This window comes from Emydura macquarii, unplaced genomic scaffold, assembly GCF_026122565.2.
Source record: "Emydura macquarii macquarii isolate MOO-44397 ecotype Brisbane River unplaced genomic scaffold, CSIRO-AGI_Emac_v2 contig_3692, whole genome shotgun sequence".
Classification (NCBI taxonomy): domain Eukaryota; kingdom Metazoa; phylum Chordata; order Testudines; family Chelidae; genus Emydura; species Emydura macquarii.
The window spans coordinates 6,143,660-6,153,213 of NW_027133829.1; positions in this window are offsets into that span (position 1 = coordinate 6,143,660).

Sequence of the window (9,554 nt, forward strand, 5' to 3'; positions counted from 1 at the left end):
TAATGTGGGCTGGACACTGGGATTTACATGTCATCTCATGAGAAAAGTGCCATGGAGATCATTAATCATTCCAAACTATCCAAAAGGTAAAGTGTTCAGAAAAAGAGTTCTTTTCATTCCCACTTGAACATCTGTTAAAGATCTGACTCCTGTGGAATCATTATCATAGCACTTTTCTGCACCACTGCAGGTCGCTCTTGGAGGTCTCCCCTCTACAAACTTACCAGGCCAAACCATGCTTAGCCTTTGAGATGTGATGTACTTTTCAGACCTGAAGAAGAGCTTGGTGTAAGACCGAAAGCTGGCCTTTTTCACCAACAGAAGTTTGTCTAATAAAAGATATTATCTCACACACCTGGTTTCTCTAATATCCTTTTGCAGATGACGCAAGAAGGAGAGTGTAGCATTGGAGAGTGTAGCACCAAACTGTGAAATCTGTTGCACCTATATTGTACGCAGCAGCTCATGCAGCTCACACAGGATAACTGAGTTTATTCCTGATTAATGCCAGTCAATTTTCTTTGTTGAAAAACGAAGATTTTTTGGGAAAAAAAAAAATTTCCCACACCAAAAATTGGTGTATATATTCTGTGTGTGTGTATACATATATATGTGTGTGTATTTGTGTGTATACACACACACACACATAATCCAAACCACTTGTTTTTTTTTTCTTTTTGGCAACTGAACTTTTTTGGTTTTTCGCTTTTACAAAATCCTGAACTCTTTCATGAAAATTTCCCCATGAAAATGAAAAAATGAAAAAAAATCCTCTTAACTGAAATATTTTACAGGAAAAAAAATTATTTCCAGACCAGCTCTCTTCTTGACAATCATCTTACCAAGCATAAAACCATAGAACATGAACATTTTTAGGTTTTAAACAAACCGATCAAGACCAGCACGAGTAATAAAACGTCTGAGGGCAGCCAGCATGTTGCTGTGAGTCTCCAAGAAAGAGCTTTGGGAGTACTGGACACAAGTTTTTGCACTTTTGTTTAGAAATCTGCATTTTTACAAACTTTCTGATGAGCATCATTAACTGGAAGACATTTTAATTAGCATTAGAGATACCTGCAGGTTACTGCTGGATGGAAGCCAGTGTAAAATCCCATTGCTAATTAAATTCAACTGAATATTTCCTTCTCTTAAAGACTCATAAGTAGATCTTGTTTGTCAAATCCCTTTCAGCCAAATAACCACTTAACTAATTTCAAATTAAATATTTTATTCAGGATTTGAAATCTTTCTTCCTCCCCAGGGAGTCATGGTTGAATGGTATTACAATATCATCTGGGGAAATGTTCCTGACCCTCCCCGCTGGGAAAGTAACATTCCTTTAATTTTTTAAGTGAAAGCTGCTGGCTTGACAGCTCTGAAGGCTGGCATCCTCCATTTATCTGCACCATGTAAACCCAAGCGGCGCAAGTTTTTTACACATCAAACCAAAATATTTGAGTCCTGACTTGGAAGGTTAGAGTCCATGGGTCATTTACTCCTGAGGGAATTCTGCACCAAAAAAATAAAAATTCTGTGCATCGTATTTTAAAATTCTGCAAATTGTATTTGTCAATAAATAACTGTGGAGACTCCAGCATGGCACTGGGGAGCACAGGCCACTGGCTGCATGGCGGTGAAAGATCACCCTGCAGAACCCCCGCCCCCCAGGACAGGGACTCGGCATTGAGGCTGCACCTGACCCTGACACAGCGCAGGGCCGGACCTGCCCCCAGAAACACCTGCCTTCTGCCCCAGGCACACCAGGACTGGGCAGGCAGGCTCATCCCAGCAGGATCCAAGTGTAGATGGGCTTAGTGTGGGGCATCCAGGTGTGGGGTAAAAGGGTTCTGAGTGGGGCAATCTGGGCGTGGGCAGCTCAGTGGGAGGTCTGGATGCACAGGGCTTATTGGGGGGGGGGGGGTTAATGGGACTCTGCAGGGGGGTCCAGGTGAAGGTGGTTGAGGCTCAGCGGGGGGGGGGGTCTGACTGTGAGGGGCTCAGCAGGGGGTCTGAGTGCTGGGGAGTGGGACTTGGTGGGGGTCCAGGTACAGCTGGTTGGGACTCAGTGGGGAGGGGGGATGGGGGTTGTAGGCTTGTCTGCTTGGGGGGTTCAATGAGCCTGCTTAACAGGGGAGCCACAGTTACTGCTGCTGCCATCAAAGGGATGCCTCATGCCAGGCTCTTGCTTCCATTCCCCAGCCATGCTTCCTTTATCCCCTTCTGTTCCCCATCCCTTTCCCCTTCCCCACTGTCCCCTGCCCCTATAACCCTCCCCTCACTCCCACATCCCCTTCCCCCTTTCCTTTCCCACCCCCTTCCTGCCCACTGCCTCTTCACCCATCCCTTTCCCCCCTACCTCCCACCCCTACCCGGGCACTCACTGTTGTACAGAGAACAGGATGGCACCCAGCACACAGACGGGGAGCACGACCGGCACTAGGGCCTAGGAAGTGGTGTCCAGAGCCGAGTGGCATCCTTCTTCAGCCTGCAGCTCTGCACTTACAGAAACGAGGGGGGAGTGGCATGTGACCCCGTGTGCCCCTTTCACGCCTTGCCCCTGTTTGGGTGGGGCAATGACCCCCCAAACAATGCCCATGGACATTCCCCGCTCCCCCCCACCACATGGCTTCCCTTTGCTTCCCCGTGATTCTCTGTAGGGAAGCAAAGACATCTGCGGAGGGGCATAATTCTGTGTGCATGCAGTGGCACAAAATTCCCCCGGGAGTAGTCATTCAGTCGCTCACTTCCTGCTGAGACATCGTTCATGGCAGCCAGTCAGTGCAATGGTGATCTGGGGATCCACGGAGAAGTAAACAGGAATCTGGCTGAGACTAACCACTCATTTTGCAAAGATCAGCCAGTCAGTTCACTTGCTGCACTAACGTCTAAGATCCATATCAAAAAAGGTGACCTAGAGCAGGAATTTTCTATAGCCTATTATAGACTCGTAGCTTTTCAACCATTATGATCATCTAGTCTGATCTCCTGCAAAGCCCAGCCCAGAGAATTATACTTGGTGCATACTACCATACTGCCCTGAAACGCCTAGTTGACCTAGAGTATCAAACGATGATCGATGGCTTGGTTCACCAGCATATCTGCCACTACAGCCAAGCCAAAGGGCTGAATCCCCCGAGGAGATCTGATGGCCACTGAGACTTGCCTGGGTTTGCATTTAAGAGGCAATGACATAACAGGATTTTTTGTTTTAGCTTACCGATGGGAAAAAAATCTATGAAAAGGTTATTTCAAAGCCACACTTTCGATAGTTATATCTGTATTTGCAGTTGTCCAGCGGGAGTTTACCTGCTCCTGTATTTTCCATGCCCAGGACTTATAATGTTGTTGTAGATACTGGTAGAAAAAAAATTCAGCTCGTAAAAGAAATAAATAAAAACTCCTCTATATCAACAGCCAGCCAGTGCACTGCTCAATGGCCACTCCAAAAGTCATCCATGCAGGGCAAAAATTACCTCTCCTAGGAGACACTGGAGCACCAGGGAGTGGGGAGAAGCAGTACCGCTCAAGTGGCAGTGTCTGGAACTATAAAGGTTCCATTTACATGACTGCAGTGGTTTTCCACATTTTTCATACCATGATTCTATGTTACAGCAGAAAATAGGTCACTGCCCATCCCTGTTAGACATCTATATATATAGAGAGAGAGAGAGAGAGAAGGTGGTGCCCCCATGTTTTCATCCCCCAGGTTGAGAATCCATGCACTACCATACACTGGAAGTAAATGCAGTTAAACTACTCTCATAAGTGATCCCAGTCCTGATCAGCCCCGGGCAGTGGTTCTTCACAAGAACTCGGATCAGCTCCAGTTGCAAACTCTCGCACTGTTTTGGAGTGTTCAGATCCAAAGTTCAGAGTCAACCCATTGTAGACACCCCAGGCCAGCAAATTTGAGATATCGATCCAGAGCCAAATTGCCCCAACCTTGGGGGTGTTTGAGCCAAAATGCTCATCTAGACTCATCTCTATTTGCCACACTGTTACCAAGTACTGGCTGTACATAGCACCTTTCTCCTCCAAAGGTGTAAAGATGGGGGAACTGTGAGACAGTGAGAGGGAAAGTGACTTACCCCACGTCATAGTGGGAGTAAGCAGCAGAGATGGTAATAGGGTTTCAGGCTCCCCATGAGATCCCCATTGCAGTGGTTCTCCAATATTTTCATGTTGTGGACAATGTCTATGGGTCACCAAGCTGTCAACAAATTCCTACCCACATGCCTCTGCATGGAGAACCCCACTCACCTCCTCCTACGCACAAAGCTCAAGTGATAGGCTGAGTTCTGCCTCTGGAGTTGCACTACATCCTCCAGTGGGAGGTGGGCTGGCAGCAGGGGGATGAGGGGTGGGATTTCTTGTCCTTTCCCAGGCCTACTGGTGCTCTAGGGATAGAGGACCCAGCTCCTCTTCTCTGTCCTCTAAGTGATCAGCGCTTGTGGGAAGCAGGACTGGCCTTTTCACATGCCTGCCACATAGAGTGAAGTGTCATACTTTCAAAGACAGCAATCTATTTCCATCTTCCCCACCCGCTCTCGGCCATGCCTGTAATATATGAAGTTGTATGAAAAAATAAGGTCAGTAACTCTTGAGGAAGGCGAGATGTAGATAAACTCATTTGATTGTGATGTACGTGGCTACTTGGTTTCATCTCCATTCTGTGTCTATAGCACACTACAAGCCAAGTCTTCAGCTGACGTAAACTGGCATAACTACTTTGACTTCAAAAGGGCTTCCCCAATTTACATCAGCTGAGAATCTGGCTCTAGGTCATACACTCTCCTGGATGCCTGCAGCCCCACTGCTCTCACTTCTCTTGATCGTTTTTGTTCTGTCCTCCTGTGTGTTTGCTACCATTGTCCAATGTCGGTGTCACCTGAGTCGGGTTGAACTTGCGATAAGGAGACACCTGACAGGTAGCAGCCAGGTAGGGTGCAGAGAGGAGATTGGTTTTATTTGAGATTGGCTGATCACTGAAGCCTTTGGGAAACCAGAGAAGTGTCTTGAACAGTGTTTTGATCATCTGCAACTGTTCCATGGACCATCAATGGAGGGGTCAGCAATGACTCATGAAATGCAGTTTGTTGTTCTTGAGACGTCCTAAAATTAATACAATTTGCAAATTTCTCTTCTTTCCTTTCTTCCTTCCACTGAGATAACGGAGAACTCATTTCATTTGAGAACCAGTTCCCTAGACCAGTGGCTCTCAACCTTTCCAAACTACTGAACCCCTTTCAGGAGTCTGATTCATCTTGCGTCCCCCAACTTTCACCTCACTTAAAAACTACTCGCTCACAAAATCAGACATAAAAATACAAAAGTGTCGTAACACACTATTACTGAAAAATTGCTCACTTTCTCATTTTTACCATATAATTATAAAATCAATTGGAATATCAATATTGTACTTACATTTCAGTGTGTAGTATATAGAGCGGCATAAACAAGTCATTTTATGAAATTTTAGTTTGTATTGACTTCGCTGGTGCTTTTTATGAGGCCTGTTGTAAAACTAGGCAAATATCTAGATGAATTGATGTACCCCTGGAAGACCTCTGCATACACCTGGTTGAGAATCACTGCCCTAGACCATCACTCCAAATATCACCCTTCATTACTTTTCATTATTTTGGGTGGTGGGTGAATGATCATAATTCATTTCCTTTATCCTTTCCCTACAGCACAAGTCAGCATTTTGCAGAAAGAAAACTCAGCATGCCTGAGGGAGAAAACAAGTCTCCTGCATCCAAAGAGGAATAAATTTCTGCCTGTTGATCTGGCGATGCACAGAGCTCGGTCCTTGCTTCAGAGACAGTCATGACGGTCATGGTGATATGTGCAGACAAACAGTAAGTCTCCAGAGTGATATTGTTTTAGTCACTTCACTGAGTAAGAAAATCATGCTGCAGTAAGTTGTCATATAAGAAGCTCAAGAGTAAAAAAACCAGTGAAGCAAAACTTAGTAGAGGGGAAGATACTGTTCCTTTGTGCAAGAACTTTTCTAATCTAATGCCTAGTTTTTTAAAAGTTTGCATCTAATTAGGCTATTCAGTCACGACAACGAAATGGAACAGATCTGAGTCACTGGCCCAGGCATGTTGAATCATGCATTGCCCCATGGGAAAGAGGAAGGGAGATTTTTATACACTATTATATAATATTGAGTGATCTGTAGCAAGTCGACGTGAAAGGTTAAGAATTATATAAGGAAATCTCCCTGGAAGGGTTTGATCCTGCAGGGGTACAGAAAAGGCTGGAGGATAACAGCTGCCAAGCATACTGAGGGTGGTCCCTACTTTCTTCTAGAAGGTTACTTTCCTGTATCTGAAGGTTCTTCGAGATGTGTGGTCCTTCTCTGTATTCCATTGAGGGCTATGCACGTGCGCCATGTGCCCAGAGCTGGAGCTTTTCAAAGTAATACTGTTTGGTGGTCCGCACAAGCGCCCTGCGGCGCCTCATCGTCTCACCCGAAGTGGTGAAGGGCGCGGCGGGCCACGGGCATCTCCAGTTCCTTCCCTTCAGCAGAGCTGTTGACGCTACAGCAGAGGGGAAGGAGGGTGGGTTTGGACAGGGACCACGCATCTCGAAGAACCTTCAGATACAGGTAAATAACATTGTTTTCTTCTTCAAGTGATGGTCCCTATTGTAGTCCACTGAGGTGATTAACAGGCAGTACCTACGTGGGAGGCTGGTGCGAGGAGACTGTGCAATGGAGGACTGCTGCTCTGAACAAAGCATCTGTCGTGGAATCAGGCACAAGAGCGTAGTGTGTGGAAAAGGCGTGCACCGAACTCCACGTGGCCGACTTGCTTATATCTGTGGTTGATGCCTGTGCTTTCATGGAATGGGGCCGAATTCCCTCAGGTGGGGACCATCCTGATAATTGATAGCAATGCGTAATGCACATGGGACCCACTTGGAGATTTTCTGGCTGGAAATGATTTGTCCTTTCTTTCTCTCTGCTACAGCAATGAAAAGCCTGGGAGATTTCCGAAAGGACTTTGTTCGCTCAGCATGAAAGGCCAATGACCTTCACACATCTAGCAAGTGAAGCCTTCTTCTCCTGTTTGAGGCGTGAGATTTGGGGAAGAAGGTAGGTAAATGTGTGGGTTGTTTGAGGTGGAACTGGGAAACCACCGTGGGTAGGAACTTGGGGTGGAGTTTTAGCAAGACCTTATCTTTATGTTAAATGGTGAAGGGGGGGGCAGCCATCTTGGCTCCCACTTCTCCAGCCCTCCTAGTGGAATTAATGACAACAAGAAAAGTGATTTTCATAGAAAGGACAGACAGTGAGCATGAGGTCATGGGTTCAAAGGGGGCGGTCATCAGTGTGGGAAGGACTAGATTAGGGTCTCATTGGGGGGCAATAGGCTGAATGGGAGGGTACTTTCACATGAAGGCCTTCCAGAATTATACAGTTAACGGGTGGGTAAAGATTGAATGACTGTCTACTGTTGGGTGAAAGATGCTAATGGAAACTGCACGCACCTTAATGGAACTGTCTTGATTCCTTTAGATAAAGGAAGTATTCCAGGATTAGTGGAATGCCGACTGCTTCAGGGACAAGGTCTTGCTGGGTAGCTCAGGAACTGAAATGTATCCCCACTAGGCTTGATACAAGCATCTTGTGGACTCCTTCCTGCTGCTTGACAGGATGTCGCACCCTGCCAGAGAGCATTCTTGCACTAGTAAAGGTGTCCGTCCAAAAACAAGGCTGTGAGGTGAAGAATGTGCTGGTTGGGGTGTCTGATTCTGCCGTTGTGCTCTGTAAATAGCTCTGGGAATGATCGAAGCGTGAGTGGAGGTTACTTCAACGTGCAGAGGAGGAGCGGGAGCCAAAATTGGCGAGGCCAGACGGTGGCTATCACAGGATGATTCTCACCCTCTCCCATCTGATCCTCGTGGGACTACATAATTCATCCGTCTGGCACAACCAATTGAGTACTAGGGTGTCCCCTTCTGATTGAGTTCCAACTCCTCCTCTTGAACAATATTGAGTGCATTTGGTATTATTCTGGGTTGCAAAGAGATCCCTCATCGGGGTTCCCCATGGGCCAAAGATGTCTGTGATTGCAGAGTCATGCAACTCCCATTTGTAGTAGGTTGCAAAGCGTTGAGAGCTGAGAGCATTGGCAATCATGTTCTGGATGCCCAGTAGGTATGCTACTGTTAAAAGAATACAGTGTGTGATGGATGCACCATTTTCAAAAGTGTATAACATCCACACACAAGGCTCAGAATGTTGTCCTTCCTTGTTTGTGTATGTAGAAGACCGTGGTTGTGTTGTCTGACGTGACAAGAACATGTTGGTCTCAGATGGTTGTCAGGAATGTCTGGCAAGTTTTGTGTAACACCTGAAGTTCCAGGATGTGCCATCCTGGACTTTTGTGCTGTCCGGGTGCCTTGAGTCATTCAGTCGCCCACGTGGACACCCCAACCCATGAGGGATGCATCTCTTATGATTGTCACGGTGGGCGAGGATGGGAGGAAGGCCATCCCTGAGCAGATTTGTAGTGGGTTCCTCCACCATTGAAATGAGGAGAAAACTTCTGGTGACAGATGGAACAATGTGTGTATGGGCTGATGTAGGGGGGAGTAGACCTTTTGTAGCCGGAGGTGAAGGCAGCATAGGTGAAGGTGAGCAAAGGGCATGATGTATGTGCAAGCTGCCATGTGTCCCAAGAGAGGCAGGCTTTAGCCAAAATGTAAGGGGTGGAAGGAACCAAAGTAATTAATTCCCTCATTGTCTGGAACCTTTCCCTTGGTAGATAAGCTTGGGTGGAGGTCACAGCTACACGAGCTCCTATAAACTCCAGGGACTGAGTAGGATTTAAAGAGGATTTTTCCACATTTACAGGAACCCTCCCAGGGAGGAGAGGAGTAGAAGCAATTGGTACATTGATTCCTGAGCTTCTTCTTTGCTATGAGACAGTTGTCTAGATGGGGGAAATGAGGCCCCTTTGACATCTGAGATGGGCTGCCAGCACAGAGAAGAATTTTGTGAATACTTGCAGGGAAGTGGTGAGTCCAAATGATAGGACCTTGTATTGAAGATGCCAAGGTCCCACCTTGAACCTCAGGAACCTTCTGTGTGTCAGGTGTATATCAATATGGAAGTTGGCATCCTGCATATCGAGAGGCGTTAATCACATGCCTTTTTCTAAGGAGGGAATGATTGCTGCAAGTACGACCATGTGGAATTTTGGTTTGCAAATCGAGTGATTAAGGCGTCTGAGATCCAATATCAGTCTCCATCCTCCCGTCTTTTTGGGGACTAGGAAGTAGCTTGAGAAGAACCCTGTTCCCTGAAAGGAGTGTGGGATTAGCTCTACAGCTCCCCTGTGCAATAGGGAGTCAACTTAGTTGGAAGAGGTCATCATGTGGCTGTTACATGCATGTGGACCAGGAAGAGGGTGAATTGGGGGTGTCACTGCTGTTAAGACACAGGCTCCAAAACCAGACAATCTACACAGTAAGAGGACCAGGGGACGACCATGCATCATGCCAACATTCTTTGTCTCTGTTGCCTCCTTAATTTGAAA